Consider the following 27,494-nt stretch of genomic DNA (forward strand, 5'->3'; position numbering starts at 1 on the left):
TAATTCTATCTTCAAAAGAGCTTTGGAACCCGTCCATCTCTTTCCATCATTACCACTATTACTCTATGCTAATCAGTTATCTTTTTCTTTTTCTTTTTTTTCTCTCCTGTGGAGTTTATTGCCGCTGGGATAAAATTCCTATTGGTCTTCCTGTTTATTGTCTCCTCGTAAATCCATTCCTCACATAGCAGCCACAGTGATTAAATCATGTTCATCTCCTGCTTAAATTCTTTCAGTGGTTTCCTATCACACGGACAGTAAAATCTAAGCCCCTTGCCATGGCCCATATGGCCTTTTATGCTGTGACACCTAACCAGATCCTCCTACTACATCTTGACCGCTCTCATCAGTGACTACACCTCATGTATCCTGCTTGTCTTTTAATTCCCTGATGGCCTATAATAAGTTCCTTGACTGGGCTGAGTTTTTGCCTGCGTTAGAACCTTCTTACATCTCTCCTGTCTAGAATTTTTCTTCCTCCTGCTCTTCCTCTGAGCTTTATTAAAGATCAACTCTGTTCTAGGCACCATGCGACAGGCATTAAAATGTAATGCTGATCCAAGAAAAGCAAAACAAAAGATGTCTTTCCAAGTGCCTTGGCAGAAGGAGAGAGTTGAGCTTTACATTTTAGTAAAATTTTTCTCTTTGTAAAGTTGTTTTAAAACCTTATATCACTAAAAGTTTCAAAATGAGAAAAATAATGCTTGTGATAAATAGTGTCTTTTTCCTCAAGTTGTCTCAACAATAAGTAAGTCCTTGGTGAATTGAACATAATCTTGCTGGGTCTTCATCTTCCCACTCTCAGAAGTTTGATTTCAATTGTATACGGAGAGTAAATCTATTTTTCAGTGTGACTGATGTGGACAGTCATAATGCCATTTTATTAATTTAGAGTAAAAAATGCAACTCATAGTCTGATACACACATTCACTCACTATGGCCAGATCACACACAGGCACCTAATTTATTAACAGAAGTATGCTTGGTGATCCTAGAATAAGAAGAGGAATATGATGAATCAAATAGTAAATGGGTTGAGGTTATTGTATCCACCTTCACAATAGAAATGTGATCACCACATAAACAGAATTAAAAACAAAAATCACATTATCCAATAGATGCAGAAAAAGCATTCAACAAAATCCAGCATTCCTTTATGATTAAAACTCTCAGCAAAATAGGCATACAAGGGACATACCTTAATGTAATAAAAGCCATTTATGACAAACCCATAGCCAGCATTAAACTGAATGGGGAAAAATTGAAAGCATTCCCTCTGAGAACTGGAACAGGACAAGGATGCCCACTCTCACCACTCTACTTCAACATAATACTAGAAGTCCTAGCCAGAGCAATCACACAAGAGAAAGAAATAAAGGGCATCCAAAACAGTAAGAAATCAAACTGTCACTGCTTGCTGACAATATGATCATTTACCTTGTAAACCCTAAGGACTCCTCTAGAAAGCTCCTAGAGCTCATAAAATAATTCAGCAAAGTTTCCGAATACAAGATTAATGTACACAAATCAGTAGCTCTTCTATACATCAAGAGCAACCAAGCAGAAAATCAAATCAAGAACTCAATCCTTTTTACAATAGCCGCAAAAAAAAAAAAATACTTAGAAATATATCTAACAAAGTAATCTACAAAGAAAACTACAAAGCACTGCTGAAAGAAATCATAGATGACACAAACAAATGGAAACACATCTGATGCGCATGGATAGGTAGTATCAATATTGTGAAAATAAGCACACTGCCAAAAGCAATCTACATTCAATACTATCACCATCAGAATCCATCAGAATCCATCATTCTTCATAGAATAAGAAAAAAAAAAAATCTAAAATTCATGTGGAACCAAAAAAGACTAGCATAGCCAAAGCAAGACCAAACAAAAAGAACAAACCTGAAGGCATCACTTTATCTGATTTCGAACTATGCTATAAGGCCATAGTCACCAAAACAGTGTGGTACTGATATAAAAATAGGCACATACACCAATGGAACAGAATAGAGAACCCAGAAATAAATCCAAATACTTACAGTCAACTGATCTTCGACAAAGTAAACAAAAACAAAGTGGGGAAAGAACACCCTTTTCAAAAAATGGTACTGGGATAATTGGCTAGCCACATGTAGGAGAATGAAACTGGATCCTCATCTCTCACCTTATACAAAAGTCAACTCAAGATGGATTAAGGACTTAAACCTAAGACCTGAAACTGTAAAAGTTCTAGAAGATCACAGTGGAAAAGCCTTTCTTGACATTGCCTTGGGCAAGGATTTCATGACCAAGAACCCGAAAGCAAATGCAATAAAAACAAAGATAATGCTGCAATGAACATATGTGTGCATGTGTCTTTATAGCAGCATGATTTATAATCCTTTGGGTATATCCCCAGTAATGGGATGGTTGGGTCATATGGTACATCTAGTTCTAGATCCTTGAGGAATCGCCATACTGTTTTCCATAATGGTTGAACTAGTTTACAATCCCACCAACAGTGTAAAAGTGTTCCTATTTCTCCATATCCTCTCCAGCACCTGTTTATTCACAATAGCAAAGACTTGGAATCAACCCAAATGTCCATCAGTGACAGACTAGATTAAGAAAATGTGGCACATATACACCATGGAATACTATGTAGCCATAAAAAAGGATGAGTTTGTGTCCTTTGTAGGGACATGGATGCAGCTGGAAACCATCATTCTTAGCAAACTATCACAAGAACAGAAAACCAAACACCGCATGTTCTCACTCATAGGTGGGAACTGAATAATGAGATCACTTGGACTCGGGAAGGGGGACATCACACACCGGGGCCTATTATGGGGAGGGGGGAGTGGGGAGGGATTGCATTGGGAGTTATACCTGATGTAAATGACGAGTAGTTGGGTGCTGACGAGTTGATGAGTGCAGCACAGCAACATGGCACAAGTATACATATGTAACAAACCTGCACGTTATGCACATGTACCCTGGAACTTAAAGTATAATAATAAAATAAAAAATAAAAAAATTAAAAAAAAAATTAAAAAAAAAAAACAAAAAAAAAACAAAGATAAATAGCTGGGACCTAATTAAACTAAAGAGCTTTTGCATGGCAAAAGAAACAGCAGAGTAAACAGACAACCCACAGAGTGGGAGAAAATCTTCACAATCTATACATCTGACAAATGACCAACATCCAGAATCTACAATGAACTCAAATCAGTTAGAAAAAACAAACAAACAATCCCATCAAAAAGTGGGCTAAGGACATGAATAGACAGTTCTCAAAAGAAGATATACAAATGGCCAAAAAACATACGAAAAAATGCTCAACATTACTACTAATGATCAGGGAAATGCAAGTAAAAACCATAATACAATACCACCTTACTCCTGCTAGAATGGCCATAATCAAAAAATCAAAAACGGTAGATGTTGGTGTGGATGTGGTGGACAGGGAACACTTCCACACTGCTAGTGGGAATGTAAACTAGTATAGCACTATGGAAAACAGTGTGGAGATTGTCTTTAAAGAACCAAAAGTAGAACTACCATTTGATCCAGCAATCCCACTGCTGGGCATCTACCCAAAGGAAAAGAAGTCATTATTCAAAACATACTTGCACGCACATGTCTATAGCAGCACAATTCACAATTGCAAAATCATGGAACCAACCCTAATGCCTATCAATCAATGAGTGGCTACAGAAACTGTCATAGATATATATATATATATATATATATAATGTATACACACACACACACACACACACACACACACACAATGGAATACTATGCAGCCATAAAAAGGAATGAATTAACCGCATTTCAGTGACCTGGAAGAGATTGGAGACTATTATTCTAAATGATGTAACTCAGGAATGGAAAACGAAACATCTTTTGTTCTCACTGATATGTGGGAGCTAAGCTATGAGGATGCAAAGGCATGAGAATGATACAATGGGCTTTGGGGACTTGAGGGGAAGAGTGGGAGGGGGGTAAGGGATAAAAGACTATAAGTATGGTGCAGTGTATACTGCCTGGGTGATGGGTGCACCAAAATCTCACAAATCACCACTAAAGAACTTACTCGTGTATCCAAGTACCACCTGTACCCCAATACCCCAAAAATTTATGGCAAAATTAAAAATATATCAAAATAAAAAGGTTACACTTCAAAAAAAAAAAAAAAAAAAAAAGCTAAAGATGGTTTCAAAGTTTTTGGCTAAGTATTTGCCAAAAATACTTATGCAGAGCTGGTTAGCTGTACCAGCTCATATGCAGAGTTGGTTAGCTCTACCAATACGTGCCTTTGTGACATTTTTCTTTAAATCTTTCGATGGCTCATTTTTGAATGCACACGTTTTATTTTTAAAATTTATTTCTGTTAATACAGTTATTTCAAGTACAATCACATCTTGGAGAACTTGGAAGAACACTTCTTCTTTTAGGTGACTATATATGTCTTCTCTGATACACTGTGATTAATTAAATTTCTCAAAACTAAATCTACATTTCAAATATTGAAAATAATTTGCTTATAAATACTGCATGAATCAACATTCAATTATTCTTTGTAGGCTAGCTCGCTAAAATTGCATTTCAGCCAATCACAGAAGTAAGGAATGTTGGGAGTAACAACTGGGATAGAAGAAAAAGAGTAGAGAGAACTCTAAACATAAATACCATTCTTAAGGTGCCTCTCTTTGACTGAGGCACACTGATGCTCGTTGGCTTGATTCCTGTTTAGCATGGACAGTAGAGAGGGTCTGCAATTATTTGAATGTTTGTGCCCTATCCAAAATTCACACTAAAACTTAAATCCCCTATGCAGTAGTATTAAGAAGTGGGGTCTTTGGGATATAATTAGACCCTGAGGGCTCTGCTCTTATGGATGGAATTGGTGCCTTATAAAAGGGTTAGAGGGAATTAGCCCTTTTTGCCCTTCCAACTTTCCACAAGTTATAGTGCAGTGTTTGTCCCTTCCTGAGGACTCAGTAACAAGGTGCCATCGTGGAAGCAGAGAGCAAGCCCTTACCAGACTCCAAACCTGCTGATCCCTTGATCTCGGATTTCCCAGCCTTCAGAACTGTCAAAAATAAATTTTTGTTTTTCATAGATTACCCAGTCTCAGATACTTTTTACAGGAGCACAAATGAACTAAGACAAGGTCTTTGTTTACTAAAAAATTTTAAACCTGGGCTACTCTTTTTCCAGGTGAATTATCTTACTACAAAGCCTTTGATTTGGATTTCAAATAAAAAAATTTAAATTGACTGATTCAATTTTAATTTTAATTATGTATTTATTCTTAATTTTGTGTTGCAGCTAGCTAAATTACCTTAAATTCAAATATTATTTATTTTTGATTGCATAGTTCTTTTGCCTGTTTAGAGTCCTCATAAGAACTTCCATTTTATGTTCTTGTCTTCTCATCAGTTTGAATTGTGTCTTTAACATTGGAGAGAAAAACAACCTTCAAGATTTTCTTTCAGTATGAACCATTCTGAGGTCCTTCAATTATTTGTAAATGGTTTCAAAGGTGTTAAAGTTCAAGATCACCATGAATATGGGGCATTGAAAATTCGGGGACATTCTCTTGTGTGTTTGCACCATCATCACCTGAAATGCATCTATGGATTTGTGATTATGATTGAAAAAGAGCAGAAACAGATCAATTAAGAAAGAAATATTTAGTAACAGACCAATAAAGCTATGTTTTCTCTTTACCAAAGATGAGAGTACTGTTAATAAAAAATGGAAATGAATTTAAAAATGGAAATAAATGAAAAACTAAAATAAAAAGTTGATTTATTATTAAGTTAATTTACAGTTAACTTAAAATCTGTAGTTCAAATCTTTTGTAGGGTGTTCTCAATTTTAAAAATGAAATCAGATGACTGGTTTTCAGACTTTTGAAATAAAGTATTTGCTTTGGCTGAAACTGAATCCCTTCATTACATCTTATACATATTTTTTTATGACAACTGTTATCTTTTTTATTTTATTTTTATTTTTTATATATACTTTAAGTTCTAGGGTACGTGTGCACAACATGCAGGTTTGTTACATATGTGTACATGTGCCATGTTGGTGTGCTGCACCCATTAACTCGTTTATATTAGGTATATCTCCTAACGCTATCCCTCCCCCCTCCCTCCACCCCATGACAGGCCCCGGTGTATGATGTTCCCCTTCCTGTGTCCAAGTGTTCCATTGTTCAGTTCCCACCTATGAGTGAGAACGTGTGGTGTTTGGTTTTCTGTTCTTGCGATAGTTTGCTGAGAATGATGGTTTCCAGCTGCATCCATGTCCCTACAAAGAACATGAACTCATCCTTTTTTATGGCTGCATAGTATTCCATGGTATATATGTGCCACATTTTCTTAATCCAGTCTGTCATTGATGGACATTTGGGTTGATTCCAAGTCTTTGCTATTGTGAATAGTGCCGCAGTAAACATATGTGTGCATGTGTCTTTATAGCAGCATGATTTAAAATCCTTTGGGTATATACCCAGTCATGGGATGGCTGGGTCAAATGGCCTTATACAAAAATTAATTCAAGATGGATTAAAGACTTAAATGTTAGACCTAAAATTATAAAAACTCTAGAAGAAAACCTAGGCAATACTATTCAGGCCATAGGCATGGGCAGAGACTTCATGACTAAAACACCAAAACCAATGGCAATAGAAACCGAAATTGAAAAATGGGATCTAATTAAACTAAAGAGCTTCTGCACAGCAAAAGAAACTACTGTCAGAGCGAACAGGCAACCTACAGAATGGGAGAAAATTTTTACAATCTACCCATCTGACAAAGGGATAATATCCAGAATCTACAAAGAACTTAAACAAATTTACAAGAAAAAATCAAACAACCCCATCAAAAAGTGGGTGAAGGATATGAACAGACACTTCTCAAAAGAAGACATTTATGCAGCCAACAGACACATGAAAAAATGCTCATCACCACTGGCCATCAGAGAAATACTAATCAAAACAACAATGAGATACCATCTCACACCAGTTAGAATGACGATCATTAAAAAGTCAGGAAACAACAAGTGCTGGAGAGGATGTGGAGAAATAGGAACACTTTTACACTGTTGGTGGGACTATAAACTAGTTCAACCATTGTAGAAGACAGTGTGGCGATTCCTCAAGGAATCACCATAAAAAAGGATGAGTTTGTGTCCTTTGTAGGGACGTGGATGAAGGAGGAAACCATCATTCTGAGCAAACTGTCGCAAGGACAGAAAACCAAACACTGCATGTTCTCACTCATAGGTGGGAATCGAACAGTGAAAACCCTTGGACACAGGGTAGGGAACATCACACACTGGGACCTGTCGTGGGGTGGGAGGAGGGGGGGATAGCATTAGGATATATACCCAATGCAAATGATGAGTTAACAGGTGCAGCACACCAATATGGCACATGTATACATATGTAACAAACCTGCACGTTGTGCACATGTACCATAGAACTTAAATTATAATAATAAAATTTAAAAAATTACTTGCTTGGAATAAACAATCTGAATGTCATTGTAACAACAGAAAACAGGATCATTGGGTAATTTTACAGATATCCTGCCCAGTTTGGGAAGAAAATTTCTTTATGTAGTACTAAATTTATCTCAGCCATGGTAGATCAGTCTTACAATGTAGTGACTTTAGAAAATGAACAAGATAATTTTTATTCCTATTGTCCTGAATATCAAATAATAAATGGTTTCGTAAGATAAGAGAATCTTGCCATACTTTAGCTAAATCTATAAAATCACATGCAATATGGAAAACTGTAAGCTTACAAGATTGGCAGGCCATAAGTTCTTTTTCTGATTCGCAGGAATCAGGTTCTTTGGGTTGCTGCCTAAGCTTTTACTTGAAACAAACGAACATAACTGTGACTTCATATACATTGTAATATTTGACAAAAGTGACTATTTTACTGTTTGCCAATGTTATTGCAAGCTCCGGTAGAACTATGAGTTCTAAACTGAATGGAGAAATACTCCTTCCAGATTTGTCATGAATATGCTAGTTGCCCTTTAAAAGGACCTTAAGGGAACCTCTGCCCAGGTATGAATGAGACTGCAGGCAGAATTTTCCAGGAAACTAGGCAAGAGTGTAGATGAATACCCTCAGAACTGTGGCTCCAGAGTACCAGTCAGAGGACATAGGCCGATCTGTGATGACATTTTCACTGGATTGAAGTGAAGTGAGATATTCAAGAAAACGATAAAAAATTCATTAAGTGTACTATTTTTACTGAATTATCCTTTATTGACAGATTCTGTACTTCCTACTCTTTTAGTGTCATATGATATAATGATGTAATGGTAAGAATGGATCTGGTTTTATTCTCTCCATTTAATGTTCCTCCTTGGCAATTTTTTTTAAATGGTAACTTTTGTTTTACTTTCTAACATTTTTGGAGATGTTTTGCTGGTTCATAAAATCCCAAAGCATGGAGAGTCCGGGATTAAAAGAATGTTAGCCTACAGTATACACAGATTCTTATTCATGTTTTTGCTTAATGTGACATTATGATCATTCAAATGGATAACTCTGGCCTGATTTAATCTGAGATTAGATAGCAGATACAAGGGAAGTTATAAAGCTATTTAACGTTACCCGAAGGTTTAGAGGTTTTTTTTTTTTTTTTTTTTTTTTTTTTTTTTGTAAAATTTGGCCAATATAGTTATGGCCTAAATATTGTTAACAGAGGGCCACTGTCAGATTCTGGAAGTGTCTCATAAACAAGTATTACATTTTATACTGGCACAGTTTGTTTGTTTGTACATTGTTTATGCTTAACTCTGACAAGTGATAGAAACAAAGTGGATTCTGCACCTTTAGAAAACATGTTGCCCAGTTAACAAGAACATTTTTGTAGTTTATATGCCAGAGCTAATCTGGGTTTCCATACCTTGTAAGCATACCTCTAAAGACTAAGCCCTTGCTTCTTTCAGTAGCTGTCCTGCACACAGCACAAGCCTAGCTTAGCCACTGCTGCCTAAATTGTGTGAATGAACTCAAAAACAGTGACTTGTGCTACTTACTAAAATGACTGAAAAGGAAACATAGTTATGAAATTATTAACAATTTAGATGAAGGAGACTTTAGAGTTCTTCTAAGTCGACATTGCTTGTATTTAAAATTGCTAGACTATCTAAGTTCTCTACAATAGACCCCAAGCACGGGCTAGAAGAGAAAAAAGAGGATGTGGGTGGGAGGGAGCAGCTTGAATGAAAATTTTGCCTCATTATTCTGATCCAAGCTCTGTCTGTCTATAAAGACCTTGCTATATTTCTAGGTGGCTCATTTTATTATTAAACAGTAAAAAATCTTCTATATTTTATTCAAAACTAGATATTATCAAACCCTAAATATCTACCTTTATTTTTAAAAGACTTTAAAGCTATAGCTATAGATTATTATAATAAATTATTGACAATGACTTATCAAAAACAAAACATTGCTGATAATTTATTTTTACTAAGTGATGATTGACACATAACTCATAATCATATGTCTAAATATATATTTATTACTTATGACCATGCTGCATGTTGATATCAAATGGGGAGTTTGAAACCATACTGATGCTTGGGCTCACCCCAGAGATTTCAGTTTAATTGCTCTGGTTTGGGCCTGTACCTGATAGTTTGTTAAAGCTCCCCAGGTGATTCTAATGACTCTGCAAATATATGTGTTCTATCTTAAAGCAGGTGCTTTGGAAAAAAAGTAGCTTTACAGTGAAACAGCTTTCTTATGTATTATTTGTCCTTATGAAATTTTGTTCTTGAGGAATCGCCATATATGACCCAGCCATCCCATTACTGGGTATATACCCAAAGGATTATAAATTATGCTGCTATAAAGACACATGCACACGTATGTTTATTGCAGCACTATTCACAATAGCAAAGACTTGGAATCAACCCAAATGTCCATCAGTGACAGATTGGATTAAGAAAATGTGGCATATATACACCATGGAATACTATGCAGCCATAAAAAAGGATGAGTTTGTGTCCTTTGTAGGGACATGGATGCAGCTGGAATCCATCATTCTTAGCAAACTATCACAAGAACAGAAAACCAAACACCGCATGTTCTCACTCATAGGTGGGAACTGAACAATGAGATCACTTGGACTCGGGAAGGGGAACATCACACACCGGGGCCTATCATGGGGAGGGGGGCGGGGGGAGGGATTGCATTGGGAGTTATACCTGATGTAAATGACGAGTTGATGGGTGCAGCACACCAACAAGGCACAAGTATACATATGTAACAAACCTGCACGTTATGCACATGTACCCTACAACTTACAGTATAATAATAATAAATAAATTTAAAAAAAAAAAAAAAAGAAATTTTGTTCTAAAGATTAAATTTTAGGTGTGTTTGTTTCTAGAGGATTGAGTTTTAGTGAAAGAACTATTAGAAAGAAGATAACTTTGAAGGGAATCTTGCTCCTTAGTTTTTACCACATCTTTATAATTTTGTCTTCATATATCATCCTTTTATTTACTTCCATCTCTTCTAGAGCTGATTACCAACTCCTACCACTGTTAACCCTCATCCAGGAACAAGCTTATGTCTTTAACATTCTGAGTGGGCTTCAGCATCCTTGCATATGTTCGATTCTTAAAAACCTGTTGAAATAAAAGATCAGGAGACATAGGAAGGATGCCAGAAGAGAGCGTGGTAAGTGGCGGAGAATCTTTCCCCAAGGGATTGGAGGTATTTCAGGATTAGACTTTGTATATCTATAAGCATGCATATGTATTTATGCCTATGGTACACATGCATACCATATATGTTCTGTTGTGTTCCAGGAATGTGGGAAAGGACAGTGTGATAATGTGTCTTTCACTGCACTGCGTGCTGCTCAAGATTAGGGATCTTGATGTCTTGTTTTGTATACTCATCTTCACACAATGGCAGCATATTCGTGCTCAGTAAATGTCAGTAAAACAAATGCATGTTAAAAAGAGTAAAGGATGAAGGAAAGGATGAAGAAAGGTAGAAAGATGTAATTAAGTTGATTTTCCACATGACAGGACATAGAAGAAGTAGTTTAGATGTTTTCAGTTGTGCTATTAACTATCCTCTGCACAGGTAGGGGAATGGTTGGCAGGGTCAGGAAAGTGATAAAGGAAGCAGTTCAGCAGAAACTGGCCCTTGAGGTTGCATACATAAAGGCTATCTCTATATGACCCATGACCTAGGATCCCTTGTGTCTCCAAAAGAGCCTCACCCATTGACATAGGAGGCAAGGAAGGCTGAATCATGAATGGAGACTAGAAATCTAGATCTCAGATAGCCTCACTGTTGTGAAAATAGGTTTTCAGTGTCTCTCATTCCCCACCAACTAGAAAATGGTACTTCTGTATTTCTAGGCATCTTCTTCCTAAGATTATTTAGAAGGTAGGGTGAGAAATGCAGTTTGTCCACAGAAAAAGGCTTTGTCTCTGAAATGGTCCAGAGAGCAGTTAGATTCAGGGAATCCATGGATTCCAGCTTCTAAGGGTTAACACATTTTCCAGGGCTGCATTGCAGAGTAGAATGGGAAAATAAAAAGAACCATGCCTCAATCCTTTTTTTCCCCTTGGTTATCTGTCTCTCCTCTCCCACTCTCCCCACTTTTTCCTCCTCATTCTCTTACTTTCCCTCATATGTTGTAATACCTTAACTGGATAGATTCTATTTCTCAATAGTGGAGAAAGTGAGGCTGGTTGCACAGTGTTCAAAGTTATCTATAATTTTATGTATTCTTATATTTTCTTTTAATTTTATATATCTTAATAGTTTTAGTTTTATAATTTAACTCATATTTTCTTTTGAAAATAATTCAGTATATGGATGTATACATATGCGTTTTTAAAAATCCCAGAGTATTGTCAAATGTTCTATCTGAAAAGACACGTTTTTTTGTTTGTTTTCTGATAAAGTTATTAACGTTTTATAAAATGTTAAGCAATGTGTCTTCTCCACTGTTAAGTATTAAAAGCTCTCTACTGGTTATCTTATGACTGCACTTCCAGTCCACTCTTTGCCAGGGAGACTGATTCCAGGTGCTGCCCTCTGCTTTCTGATTAGTCTCTGTCAAGACTGACAATGATAGAGCAGAGGGTTCTGGAAAGAGAGTGGGATTGGGATGTTGATTCCTTGGTTCCCTGTCTGGTGAGTGGCTGTGGGCTGGCTGGGGCGCTCTAGCAAAGCCACAGTCCCTGTTGAGTAAGTCATCCTCTGCAGATACTCTCTCAGGGATATGGTAACCATTTCTTCCTTTGACCTTTCAGGCCTCACGTGTACCAGCTCTCTGGTGTCCCTTGTCTTGGGACGTTCCATCCCTGGATAGTTTCCCTGCCCACGTCTTTGTAAAGAGTCTATTCTTCAAGATTCAGTGTGTTGTCTGTGAGGACTATGACCCACCTGGTACATCCCCTCAGGGCATTCATTTCAGGCCCATTCTAAATGGTCAAGGTACAGTTGACTAAATACCCTACTTCATTTCTGGTATGTTTGGAGAGACATCTGTTTTTTGCATTTGGTCTTTCAGTCTTTGTTTTTCTCTGGGGAGGATTATACTTTGTTTGTTCCTGTTCAACTTTACCCAACTGAGAGTGCTATAGAGTGCTGTGATTTAAATATCAACAGATTTCCAGGGACATATGCACTCTCAGAAATATGTGCATTCTCAGACCTGAGTACCCTGGTGTGGGCTTCGTAGTATTTTACGAAGCATGAATTGAGATCTGAGGGCACTACGTTTATCTTGAAAGCAGATGTAGGTAAATTGTCTCAGTTCTGCTGCGGTCTCTAAGATTATGAAGGTATCTGGAACTCAGGGGAAAAAACATCTATTTTATCACATCGTTGAAAGTAGTTTCTTCCCATTTATTAAACATTGACTTAAAATATGATTTTGCCATTTATTTCCTGTCACATTGCAAATGCTTATCTATTGCTTTGACTAAGTTTGCATACCTGCCTATCACCCTTGGAGAAGTAAATTGTTCAGTTTTTCTTTTTGTAGATAGTATTTAGATCAGCTTTATCAATCTTAAAATAAGAAGCCTAATAAAAATAACTCCAAATTTCAGGGCATCTCTTTAATACATAGATACTTTGTATCTTCATTTTAGTTGAAAAGTTAATATTGTCTGTAGAGAAAGCATGAGACTAGATGATACCTTTTAATCTATTGTGAGAGATATGTAACATGTCAGCAGATGGAAAAAGGTAGGGACTGTCTTATAAACTTCCAATCATCAAATAAGTGAAATGTTTGAGTCAATCAATTTAAGAGGTTCCCAGTCCACTGATGAAACCATTTGAAGAAAATGTGCTGTTTGATGTTACAGAAGCCGAAAGCTGAATAAATGTGTCATCTGTTTTTCATTTTAATTCGCTGTTTCAGAAGTATTTACTGTGTATTAAAAAATCTTTTTACCCTTTCAAATCTTTTGGACAACCTGGAAAAATTGAGAACAGTTTAACATCTATCCATAAAAGCACATTCTCAGCTGAGTTATCTTGTTCCTATGTGGTGACATTAATTATATTACATATGAACTTTTAAAATCAAGTAAGAAGGCTGTCATTTGACTAAATAGTTGCTGATTTTTAAACATAATCTGTAAATATATATCTATATGCTGAAAACTTTTAGTTCAAGCAAAAATTAAAGGTTTTTTTTTTTTAAATACAGTATAAATCTGAAAGGTATTTATAGGTTCAGACAAAAATATCTGGAAGGATGTTGCCTTTAAAAATAAAGCCTTTTTGATAGGACAATCTCTGTTTTAAGAAATGAGATTATTTCATATTGTTGTCCATGAGAAAATATTACTAGACTAAGAGGTTCTTCTTATTTAATTTTCTCTCCAACGCCATCCTTCCCTTGCAATGAACGCCCAATCACTGTTACTTTTTTTCTCGCTATTGAAAAACCTCTCTCTTGCTCACAGATTTGCTTTTTTAAAAGATCCCTCTCTTTCCCCAGAATCTCTTCTTTCCTCTTTTCTCTGCCCTCTCACCCTGGCCACGCCCTCCTGCCTGGGTCCATCCAGTCCTACCTCTTGACAATGCTAATTTCCTCTTCTCAGTTTGGCTACTAAATTTTACACTATGTCATAAACAGGCTACTTGTGATGCCTCTGGTTATTCATAATGCATAGCCAAAAATACTCTAAGTGCCACCACTCTTTAATTCAGTGATTTCTAGCCAGAAGCAGGGAGGGAGGAAAATATCAGTTCTTTACTTTAAAGCCATTGTCTTGCACTGGTTTTCATTAAAGGGACAGGAGAATTATATGTAAAATGTAATAATCCTCAGGTTTTCCTGAGTGTTTTAACAAGCCACGTTCAGGCAGCAGGGTTGGAAAGTGATGAGGGAAAACGACAAGGGTGTTGAAAGTCCCTAAACGGGATCCTGTAATTTCTAGAAAAGAAACAGTTCTGCAAACAGAAGACATGATTACATAGGCTTAATTAACAGTTCAAAGTATTGGGGAGGACTTATCATGGTAGCATGCATGTTTCTCGTTCTCTAATGAGTAAATGACCCATTTGAGTGCATGAGCACATATCAGAAGCACATGGCGATGAAGAAGTGTGGTGGTGGTAGATCTGATCAAAGGTTTTCAAAACTGACTCCAAGTATTTGATGAAGAAGATTAACATGGAGACAATTTACCAAACAAATACAGCATAAAGAGCCAAGAGACCTTCTAAGGGACTTCAAGGCTCCAGCTTGCCCACATAAAGAATATCGTTAAACAGAAAGAAAACAAAGACCCGAATAAATGTCTCATATGCTGAGTCCATAGAGTAACAGAACCGTCGATTGGTGATTTTCTTTTTTGTTTTATTTTTTAATATACACACCAGAAGATGATTTCAGTTTTTAAATGCAAAACAAAGCAATGCAGTTGACCTGGGTTCTAACTGGGTAACTCTCTTAAGTGTTCTAAAAGATTTCTGGACCAGAATTGGTTAATTAGTGCTTTGTGTTGCACTGTGTTACATATGACCTAACCAGAGATAAAAAGGTTTAAAGGTCTCTTGTAACCCTGCAATGCCATTTGTAACACAAAAATAACCCCCTTTCATTACTGGCATGCCACTGTAGCACGCAGGTTATTTTTTCCCTTCACTGCAATAAGGGCAGCTTTCGCATCAGAAGAATTCTTGGCAAATTAATGCGCTACCTCTTGGGCTAATTAAATTAGAAAGGATCAAAAATACAGAGCGGCTTTTGTGGTGGACACAATGTCGTGCTTCATGCATCTTGCTCAGAGAGGAATTTCTGCCATTTAGCCCCCTTTTGCCTCTAGCAGTGTTCTGGACTCTCTAACACAGTCAAGTTCCTAATTTGCCTCAATGAGAGAGAATTATTAACTGATAATAAGAAAAGGAGCATTCACAGCTTCAGGCTGGGCTATGTGGAAAAGGGTGATCTACCCAGCACCTGAAGCACATGCAATTTTTATTAATTCCTGCCTAAAACAATGCATTCAGGAGTAAAATTGCTGTGCAGATGACAAAAACAATTATGCCTTTGATTCGTTCATTCTAAAAATGTGAACTACTTTAGCTCAAATATAACCAGATTAAACAACTAAAGCAGTTGCTCACCTCTCTTTAAATCCAGTTTGGATTGCAGCAAGTGTGTTTTATGTTGAGAAGTTGCCACTGCCACTTAAACTGATTGTTCCTATTGAAATCGCTGAGTGCACAAGTGATTTTGACAATAATTAATATTGTTCTCTCTATACTGTGGTCCTTTGTTTGAAGATGACACTGATGATGGTGTTGCTATCTTTACGGGCATTAATCCCAGAAAGAGAGATGGAGGCTCCTGCAGTAAATCCTTGCATGACTGTTTGCTTCCGTAGACTTTCTGTGATTTGCTGCTGTTTATAGAGTTTTTAGTTTACAGGTCTGTCTCTTTGCCTTTTAGATATCATGGTAGCTTTGATCAAAACAAGATACCTTCATTTCTACGTGCTGCAACATCACTAATGGCCTATTGCTTCCCAGATAGTGTTCACAACAACTAGCAATTCTTCAGTTGTTTGCCAAGTTCTTCTACTGTTTTTTTTTTTTTTTTTTTGCGGGATAACTATAGTTATCCCAAATTAGTGAACTAGTGGATTATGCCGCTTTCCAAATTCTGTATGTTTGCAGTTAATAGAGCTTGGACTAACTTACTGTAACAATGTGAAGTTGAGTGTATTTATTGATATATTAATATGAGTGACAAATATGTGTTTCTAAAAAAAGATGAAAAAAGTATTGTCGATTGTGCTGTGACCAGATTTCTTATGTAGATCATCAACTTGTTCATAATTTTTGTGTTTCAAAATGAAAAAAATCTCATAATGTGGTTGTTTTTATGTGTGTTTTATTCATTTCTGAGTTTCCTTTCAATGTAATAGGAATTAGTGGTTGTTTTGGATATTCTGTTAGGATCTTTGGCTTTTTCTGAGATTTTCTTAGTATATACAAATGCATGACCTTAATCTGCTTCAAAACTTCCAGGTTGAATTTCAATCTTTGCATTATGATCAGAAATCCTTTCCTTGTGTATAGGTTGGACTAGAACCCAATTCACTGGTGAAAAATTCAAGGGCCATTGTTGATATATGCAAAGTGTCAAATCAGTGGTTTCTCTGAAAGCTCTCTGGAGTCTATTCTAATGTCATTTTCAAAATGTCCTGCTTGAATTCCAAAACATAATGGACATCCAATTTGTTATATTTGAATATGTCACTCTACTTTTTAAAAATCATTATTTGTGTGCTAAAAATTGTTCTAAGATTGTCTATTTTGTGCTCATTTGTCATTTAACCATGCAGCAGTAACTTTAACCTGGAACTTCATTCTATGTAATCCATACCTCCTCTTTAAATATTCATGTCAAGCACCACCCACATAAATTTTTCTCAGATTATTTCAAATCACACTCATAACATTTTTGCTTTCATTCTTCTAGAATTTGATTCATGGAATAGAAAGATTCATGATTGTTATGTACTAAAAAATCTTGGTCTGGTCTCTGCAATTTTATTCATGCATGATCTTTTAATTACTTGAGGATTGATATCATGTAGTTAGTTTTCTTTTATTGCCCATAGCATCTAGCTTGGCATACTGTAGATACTCATTAAAGTCTTTTTGTTTTGCCAATTGCTTTCTTTAATGGGTACCAGGGATCGGTTCTCTTGGCAATGTTAAATGTTTGTGTAAAAAAAAAAAAAAAAAAGATGTATAGAGGCACTTATATATGGCAGGGACCTAATTTCTAAAGTCTAGATACAAGAAGAAAGTTGTATTTAGACAAAATTACCTTAAGAATCCTTCCCTAGAAAGCTGTCACGTTGGAGACCATGGATTCTATGTCCTTAATACACTCAAAACAGCAAGGTTTTCTCCCAATATAGGAATAGATTGGTGTTTTTTGCTTTAATGTAAATAAAGTAATTTTGGGCCTAATGTATGACCCTAATGTATTTAGGGTCATGTGGTAGAAAAGAATGGTTGCCTCTATACACTAGACTCATCCTCAGTGCTGGAAGCTGTTTAATATAGGAGAGGTACATGAGAACTGGGACTGACTGAATGAAGAGTGACTTCATGTCTCTTATTTCAGGCTAATTATGTAGAAATATCTGGCAGAATTGCCTTGGTACATACACAGTTTTTTCTGTTTATTTATCTTTTTGGCCAAGTTATGTATAGTTGTGATCATATAACTTAAATGTACATTATGACATGTCTTTCTTGTGCAATTGTTTCTTGTTCCAGGAAAATTCTCTCTGCTAATTTTGAACAAGATGTACTCAGTGCATGAACTTTACATGTAAATGCAGCCTTGGGGCTCTTCTTTTAACCTGGCACCTACTTTGAACTCTTTTGTCTTCATTATACTAGTTTCATGTGTTGGTCAAGACACATCTGACATATAGTCCTTCTTATGGAAAGGATGTCACTCTTTTAAATTCCAGTGTTGGCAAGGAAAGCGCACTTTAGGGAGATGCATATCTGCCAGATTGGGGAAAAAAACATTAATAAGCTTTCTTGCTGCCCCCACTGAATCCTGTAGGATTTTCTTATTGTTCTGCAGGACACACACACACACACACCAGGTGTGTGCTCAACCTTGTTGCATGCTGAACTTTCAGCTTTGCTGTTAGGATTTGTCTTAACTTTCATTAGAAAGCTGACATCTTAAAAGTTTGGAAAAGACTTACAGTGGGAGGGGCTATTAATGCTTACTTGGCAGTTCCTTATCTTTAGAAAACGGACTTTCAGGTTAGATTTGCAGGATTTATGGCAGTCTTTACCTTGAAGAGCATTTCCTATAACTTAGGGTTGGCTTAAACATAAGATTATATTGATATTAATAAACAGATCAAACTATTCAGTACTTTTTTTTTTTTTGAAAAAGGGGATTTTTTATCATAACAGTTTCAGATGGTTGAGATTTGTCTACAATCTCTCATCCTCACATAGCGATGGGATGTGAAACATATATACACTTTTAACAATGGAATGCACATGCTGTCATAAACTTTCCTGTTAGGAAGAAGGACTGCATAAAAGATGTCATTTCTTTTCTAAATGACAGTTGCAACACCTTAAAGTAGTTCTACAGTCTCTTCTTGGTCCTCACTACTTTGAAGCTCGCATTTTCTCTGAACGTGTATTGGACCCGGAGAAACAGAACATGCCCGACTACTTTCCTTCTGGTAGGAGAGTGCTGTGCTTAAAAATATCATCTGTATGTGCTTTATTTTTATTTCAACCATACGTGCTTTTATAAGCATTTGAAAAGAAAATATTTTAAAGATTTGAAATAGAAGGAAGGGCCTATATGCGAATTACAGCAGCTTCGGGGTAACAGTATCTCACACACTAATGATTCATATGGAGTTTATGTGTCTATTTATGTTGTCATTTATTTAGGGGAGGGGTGGCTGGAGAAAGAAAGCAGTGTATAGCATATTACCTAAATACCAGTGGTTTCTGAAAATAGAAAAAAGAACACCCTGAACATTATCCTCATTTAATTAGAAGCAATCATTACATAATTATTCACATTAATTCAGTTTCTTACAACAGTGTTACACTTATTGGCACTTCCTCTTTTTTTTCCTTCTTTGTTCTAAAAGAAGGAAGGATTGTTCTTTATTATCTGAAAGGGAAAAGGAAAGTGGTTTTATTTTCTGATAAAGCCTGTACAAAAATGTCCACATTTGATGTGGCTCCTGGGGTCACATGGTATCTGAATGTTCTGCATGATCCTGGATCTTTCTGTAATTATTTCAGACTTAATAATAATGGTATCTTTAAAGGGACCAGGAAACTTGAACTCATATCTTTGTCATGAATGCAGGATTTATATTATCAGAGTCTAGTTTCTGACCTTGAGGAAAGGGCGAAGCATCTAAGAGAGCTATAAGTGTTGACATAAAACTAAAAGTGCATGGGGGGAATATTGTTAGTGTAGCCTATTATTGATGAGCAAAAGGTGATGTAATGGGTGAAATATTATTGTCAGCATACCAGGGAGATATTTTTGCCCAGATTACTTATTCACATAGTTTGGCCAAAAACTTAGCTTCCTCAGAGAAGTTATAGGAAATAAAAGAGTTGTCTTCATTTTCATGTGTCTTAATACAGTTCAAATAATTATTATTGCTTAGTATTAAGCAAGCACATAAATTCATTTTTGCCATCGTCACAAGCCTGAAAGGGCAGATGAGTCTGAACAAATTTCCTGAGGTCACTTGTGTGCGTGTATGAATGTGAGATATCCAAAGGAGTAAAGAGTAAAAGTTGGGGAAATTAATTGAAAAATTATTAGTTCTTACAATGCAGAGGTAAGAATAAATTAAAGCAGATGCACATTGGAAAGTTTCCTTTCTACTTTACCCACACATCCATTTTTTTGTGTGTGTTTTGCGAATGAACAGAAGAGAAGGAGAAAACTATTTCCAGGTGTCTTCACTCAGTCTCTCAGTTTCAGAAATATTGATACATGACTTTACTACTGACAGGGGACAGAGAAAGAGAAGCTCATCTCTTTGAATGCTCTGTTACAAATATAGTTACAAAATGGTGTAAAATAGTCCTTTTGAGTTCCAGATTTGTGACTACAAAAATTAGGCATTTCTTTCTTTCTCCCTTTGCTTGAAAATCAAGTCCACCCTGTCTCGACCACATAAATAGAACAATTTTCCTCTGTGAACTGCTTGATGAGGCTGTGGCCAGATTCATATAAATGTCATAAAAACAGAGTACAGAATGGATTATTTTATGATTAAGATCTGTATGGATCTTTGTATGAATGCAACGTGCTTTGGCAGGGTTCTGCTGCACGCACACTAGTTTTAGTGTGTGTGGTGGAAAACATGGCCTGCCACATTGTCACTTTAATATCTTTCTGAAAAGCAGCAAAAATCACTGGGCTCCACCAAAGGTTAACAGCATCGTACAAAGGTTTGGTCTGCTAACCAGTACAGTGTGTGTTCTATTTCTCATTGAACTAATAACGAGAGTAAGATTCAGTAAAATGCCACAATATTTCTCAGCACTGTTATTAAATGACATATTGATATCTAATTGTAATCATAAGTGAAACTTTCTTGTTCCCTAATTTATGTAATAAGATTCAATTTTCTTTCTATATCTTTGATTGTGTCTATAAGCTGAAATCTTTCTCCCTATGTTTCTTTCTATTTCTTTCTTCGGTTCAGGTCTTTTGGGGGAAAGAGATGCTTCATTTAGATTTATTTTTTTGAGACACCAGACAAGCTGCTATCAGCACATGGATGCCAAGATGGTCCTTTAATAAAGAATCGTGGCTTAAGAATTTCAACCAAAGGATTAATGTATTAAACTGAATAATAGCATCCAGACAGTAGCAAAGATGATGATCAGAGTTGGTGAAAGAAAGATTATTGATCATCTGGCTCTATCAGTCACAAACAGGGAAGAAGAAAACAAAAAGGAGGAAAAGGAGATTAAAGAAACCAAAAATAGTTTAATAATGCCAGTTGATTATGTTGCTAATTATAAATCTTTGGCAAGAAGCCTTAGCTATACAGTAACACTCCAGTTATCTGGTGGTCAGACTTCCAGCAATCTTTACCACTCAGAACACAGATGAGATCCTGGAATTGTGTCTCTCATAGCCTTGGCCTCATAGGAACAACATTCTTTTCTGGGTGCATTCAGCTATTCCCTGGAAGGTTTATTAAATTGATTATGCATATGCATTTAAGATTGCTTATTTAATATGTCTGTTTGTCTGGATTTTTAAAGCCCCTCTAAGTTCTGCTCCAGGTTATGGAGGGAAGTGGAAATAGGGAAGGGGTAAAATGCACTGGGGATGGGGGAAGGACATGCAGGTTAGCAGGCTATAAAATAAATAGACATGAAAAACTTTTATTTTGCAGACAATGACTTTTCAAGAGAGAGACTGCTAAATCATCTTGATACTTAGAAGAAGGAAAGATAGCTCTTAGCTGTGGAATCCAAGGAAGTCTTCATGGAGGGAGGACATTATTGTTGGGCCTAGTGGGTTATCTAGGATTGAAAAAGGTGGGAACTGGGAGATGGACATTTGAGAAGCTTTGGGGTAATGAGCCGGGGATGGTAATCATTAACAAAGTGCTGAAAATTTAGTTGAAGCATAAGGTGAATCTATGAAAATCATGGAAAATATGATTGAAGTAGAAATAAAGACCAGGCTATGGAGACTTTTGAATGCCAAATGCAAGTTTTCAGACTTTATTAGACCATTAGAGCTACTGAAAGCATTTAACCAGGGGAGTTAGGATGCTAGGGTTGTTTTGCCAGGATTGGGATAAGCATATTGGGAGAGTGGAGACAGTAGAGTGGGAAATGTATTACTTGAACTTAGGAGCATTCAACAGATGACTAGCCCATTGTGGGGGATCACAAGAGAGGCTGGAGAGAGATTTAGAGTCAACTAAGTAGGGGCTAAAAGCAATAGTTAAATTCAAAGATCAGATGAGATTATTGAGGGAAATAATGTAAATAATGAAAGAACAAGGAATGACAGATCCTTGGAATCTCTATTAGAACAGTAATGGAGGAGTCTGAGAAGTTACATATAGAAAGTATAACAATTAGGAAGGAGGAACATAGACTGTGGTGTTGTAGAAAAGGAAGGGTAGAAGAGGAAGGAGCAAAGAACTAACACACATTGAGTATCAACTATTTATCCAGATCCAGATGTACGCAATGTTATTTAATCTCTCCATGCATTCCATTAGAGATATATTCTTACCCTAATTTTACAAAGGAAGAAATTGATGTTCAGAGGGGTTAGGGTTACATGTCCAAAGCCACCAAGTAGCAAGTAGCTGAGCTGTGATTTATGCTCAGGTCTGTTTGATTCCAAAGCCAGTGCTTTTGCACTGATAAATGCTGCCAACAGGTTGAAGCATCTAAGAGAAGAGAAAGGGTTGTTTGACTGGTTTACCTCAGGAGAGTTGTGAGAGCAGAAGCCATATTCCAAAATAATAAGAGATAAAACTGGGTGATGGATTCAGTTTAGTTCACATACTGTTTATTGGGCATCTGATGTGTAATGAGGAAATTTTCCAGCTCCTGGAAATCCAAAAACCAACAGAGCTGAGTCCTTGCTCTCAAGGAGTATGAAGTTTGGGAGGGACAAAACACACACATAGATCATTTCAATGTAATATGGTGTCTACTTTGAGAACACAGTTTGTCCTTTCAAGAAACAGAATAAGAGTTTAATAAAAAGAGCAGAATAAAGGGTTTTTATCTTTTTAAGATAATGGGAACTTAAAGATGTTTGTAGATTGTTTGGATGATGCAGTGGTGAATGGGCCAGTGAAGATGTTAAAATAAGAGCAGATAAGAGGAGAATGGCACCAAGGACATATGGGATTGGGAGGGTGGGCAGAGTAGACTTGAGAAGAAACGGGGATAATCTGATAATACTCATGGATGTATTTAATAGATGCCCATTACTATCTTTGCATATTCTATGGAAAAGAAACTGACCTGAGAACATTAACTTAATATTTTGTTTCAGATCAATATTGTTTATTAGGCAGGCTACTCTGCCACCTTTGGCCACCTTTGACTTTCCATTCATAATGGGCATAAACTCTGAGCAGTCAAGTTCAAGGTAGAAAAAGTCCTTTTAATGTATTTGTGCTCAGGAAGCAAAAGTTGAAAACCACATCTGGGGCAGATAGAATAGTCTAAAGATGATTATATGAGTTTCAAATTCTGGCCAATTTTTAAACATAAGGGAAACAAACAGATACACAAATTATAGAGAAGTATCTATTTTGTTTAATCATTCTGATTTTAAAGGGTAGATAATTAAAGTACATTTCAATACTGTGATTAGAGGCTATAAAAACTTTGTCCAAAAAACAGTGCTCATTTCTCATCAGAAACATCTAAGAGGAAAAGAAAATGTTATGTTCTTATATTAGAACGGGTTTGCTTAAATGATATGGTTGTCATCTCATTGTTTAATGGGAATAGAAGGTAACCAGAAATCTTGTGTTCATAGTGTTCCCTATAAGCTATTTGCCTTTTTAAGTTGTATTGTCCTTTCCCCATGTCCCTATATATTTACAGTTTTTCTTGCAGAATTCAGGATATGATCTATGATGATGTAACCTCTCCCTGTCCCCACCCCCATCTCTCTCTTTATATATATTTTCATACATTATTATTTCTTATTAGCAACTCTAGTTCTGAAAATAAAATTTAATAATGTGTTTTGCTAGAGCAGTAAATGCTATTTTGTACTTAAAATGGAAAGATAGATGTGAAACTCAATGACACCCTAGCTTAATACAAAAAAGGCACCTAAAAAGAATGATCTGTGTTTGCTAATGTTTGACACAGCAGATATTAAATAAATCATTTCTGCTTTTCCAAAGTTTTTTTTAAATCATTTCAATTCTGGTAACAACGCAAAAATTCTTGAACAGTTCGTTTTTTAAACCATACAATAATAGTCATATGGTCTGTGAAACCAACAATCACAAGTTTGTTAATTTACTAGAAACACTTATGACTTTCTTTAGAGCAATGTTAAGTGGAGTAAGCTCTGGACTCGATGAACATAATTTAGTTGTTCAACTGTCAGTAGCACTACTGGGACTCTGTGATGAAAGATTCAGTCATGGAATTGAGACGAAAAGCATCCATAGATCTGGTGGCAAAAGTCTGCTGTTGTGTAAGAGATATAACATTCTTTGTTACCTCAAGATCATGAAGATTATAATCTTTGGTCATTCATGTCATTGTCTTTCTTTATCACCAGCAGTATCTTAGCTATATCAACCAATGCTATATGGATTTGCTTCTGGATAGATGGGAAAAAGAGATTAAGAGACCACCACTGATTTTCAAGAGCAACAATGCCAGCAAATTTCAAAAATAGCAATAACATTTTAGTTTTAGAAAGTGTGTGTTTTATAATGCTTTCTATTCCAATTTCTAATAAGGTTAAAACCCTCACCCAGCCCAAAATGACCTACAGCCCACAAGTTTTATCTCATGTTTTGAGACTCTTATAATGATTTTGGTCTTTTTTACTGAATCATAAAACTGTGGTCCACTCACATTTTATCCTAGTATTATAATGCTATAATTCAATTTAAGAGGATGCTATAATATTCTATAATCTTATATATAATAGTTTTCTTCCTTCCTTTTCGGTTTCAGGGTTGTTGATCTAATTGGGATATTTCTCTCTCTCTTTTCAGTTTTCTCCACAGTCTTATCAAATTACATCTTTTTAAGTCTCTTTTTCTTTTTTTTTTTAACTATTTCTCTCACCCCTATTTACTCATATTATGTTCTTTAATGACATTTTATTTTATACCAATCTAGGAAGGCCATAATCATGGGGCAGTTCTCAAAGGGATTCGAGAGAATACGCATAAAAAAATCACTTGTCTACTACTGTATTGGTTGATGGTGCTAAATTTTTTATCCTCATTGTTTATAAGTATCTGTTGCTAGGTGAAGACAAATGTCTCGAAATAAACTATGTCTTTTCAGAGGTGATTAGAACTCTAAGAAATGTTTTAGGACCATACTAAGAGGCTGTAACCATTGACTGTGGTGGATGTATCAGATTGAAGCCCTGGGGCATGGCCACATCATTATGACGATAGTTTAAGTTGTTAAGAAGCTCAAGGACCAACAAGTGAGAATGTAATTCTCTATCAAGATTGCCAGCTGTTTTTAAGTGTTTGGAGACCAAGATGAAGACCACAAGAATCAGTGGCAGATTGTCAAAGCAATGATGCAGAAGCCTACCATTACCATTATGAGCCACAAGAGGTACAATTGTGTTTTCTGCCATGATGAAATCCTCGTTGAGCTCATTGAAAGCCTGGGTATAATTAGTTTGTAAACATTTCTGGAATTCAAAACTTTTGTTTTTAAGGAAAAGAATGATTTAAATATATAACAAATGAAATAGTGTCTATGTTTGTGAGAGGAAACTGGGAAAGAAAGTCATTTGCACAGTTCTTTTACTGAGTTAAACATTCTTAATTAGATTTGTGGGTTTTATATGAGAAAGCGTAAAGGGGCATACTGCTAAACTTTTGCTCTAAAAGCTTTTTTTTGGAGCTCAATGTAGATATGTGCTTTTCTACTGGAAAAATGTAACGAGAGAAACATCTATCAGAATTCTTGTGTTTAAATCTACCTCCATTTAAGGCAGTTTCAAAGATTATGACAATAATCTGGAACTTGAATTATATGCAAATCTAGGTTTGGAATAGTTATGCTAATTCTGGGAGAGAGATAATATCACTTTTATTCATCTTCCTTTTAGTGTCTTTTAGTGAATTAGTCCCCTTTTATTAAATAATAAAAGTCTTACTTTCAACATGAATAATGGAGCTTTTATATGGACTTCTTGGTCCTGAAATGGAGAGATACATTTTCATAGAATGCAATGTGCCGTGTGAAACCTGTGCAGCACTGAAAACACATTCCAAAAAACACAGCTAATATGAAGTAATGCAGACCTGTTTGACAATATACGTAAACACTCAAAAGTTATTGACATAAATTTAATAGAACTAAAATAATTTATCTCATTTTCTATAATCTTAACAAAGAAATGTTCCCATTTTACTGTCATAGTTGCTGATAATCTTGTAGATCACTAAGATGGGCAAAATAATTCATGTTCCCAATATGTGACCAAGAAGTCCACATAAAAGCTCCATGATTCATATGAAAAGCTGTTGTAAGCAGTCTCACAGTGGCTTAGGTATTATTCGTGATACTGAGTTTTATTATTTGAGGCCCTTCAGGACCTTACTTCTTCCAGGAAAAGGCACTGTCATATATTGTCATCAACACTTCAAATATAGGCATACTTTTTGGAGCTATTGCTGGTTTGGTTCCAGACCACTGCAATAAAGCAAATTTCACATAAAGCCAGTCATGAATGTTTTGGTTTCTCAATGCATGTAAAAGTTATGTTTATACTATACTGTAGTCTATTAAGTGTGCAACAGCATTATGTCTAAAAACAATGTACATACATTAATTAAAAGATACTTTATTGCTAAAAAACTGCTAACAATCATCCAAGCCTTCAGTGAGTAATAATCTTTTTTTGCTGGTGGAGGGTCTTGCCTTGATGTAGATGGCTGCTGACTGATCATGGTAGTGATTGCTGAAGGTTAGGCAACTTCTTAAAATAAGACAATGAAGTTTGCACATCAGTTGACTCTTCCTTTCACCAAAGATATCTCTGTAGTACGTGATGCGGCTTGCCAGTATTTTACTCACAGTAGAACTTCTTTCAAAAATGTAGTCAATCCTTTCAAACCCTGCTCTTTTTTAATCACTAAGTGGATGAAATATTCTGAATCCTTTATTGTCGTTTTAACAGTGCTCACAGCATCTTCACTAGGAATAGATTCAAGAAACCACTTTCTTTGCTCATCCATGAGAAGCAACCCCTAATATGTTCAAGTTTAATTATGAGATTACACCAGTTCAGTCACATCTTCAGGCTCCACTTCTAATTCTGTTTCTCCTACTATTTCTACCACATACGCAATTACTTCCCCCACTGAGTACTTGAACCCCCCAAGTCATTCATGAGTGTCGGAATCAACTTCTTCCAAACTCCTGTTAATGTTGATATCTTGACCTACTCCCACAAATTACAAATGTTCTTAATGGCATCTAGAATGGTGAATTCTTTTGAGAAGATTTTCAATTGACTTTGCTCAGATCCATCAGAGGAATCACTATCTATGGTAGCTATAGCCTTATGAAACATATTTCTTAAATAATAAGACTCAAGGAGGTGGTTGATAAGATGGCTGAATAGGAGCAGCTGCGGTCTGCAGCTCCTAGAGAGATCAATGCAGAATGTGGGTGATTTCTGCATTTCCAGCT

The 27,494-nt window shown here is 36.0% G+C and overlaps 1 long non-coding RNA gene across 1 annotated transcript in view; it reads left to right on the forward strand.

Moving 5' to 3' along the window:
• The window catches only part of LOC112636325, a 416,183-nt gene that overhangs the window by 87,774 nt on the left and 300,915 nt on the right, over positions 1 to 27,494 (forward strand). Inside the window, exon 2 of the long non-coding RNA XR_003122169.1 lies at positions 12,320 to 12,503. This is a non-coding gene — a long non-coding RNA (uncharacterized LOC112636325). The remainder of the gene's footprint in view (positions 1 to 12,319; positions 12,504 to 27,494) is intronic.

Source organism: Theropithecus gelada, chromosome 12 (genome assembly GCF_003255815.1).
Source record: "Theropithecus gelada isolate Dixy chromosome 12, Tgel_1.0, whole genome shotgun sequence".
Classification (NCBI taxonomy): Eukaryota; Metazoa; Chordata; class Mammalia; order Primates; family Cercopithecidae; genus Theropithecus; species Theropithecus gelada.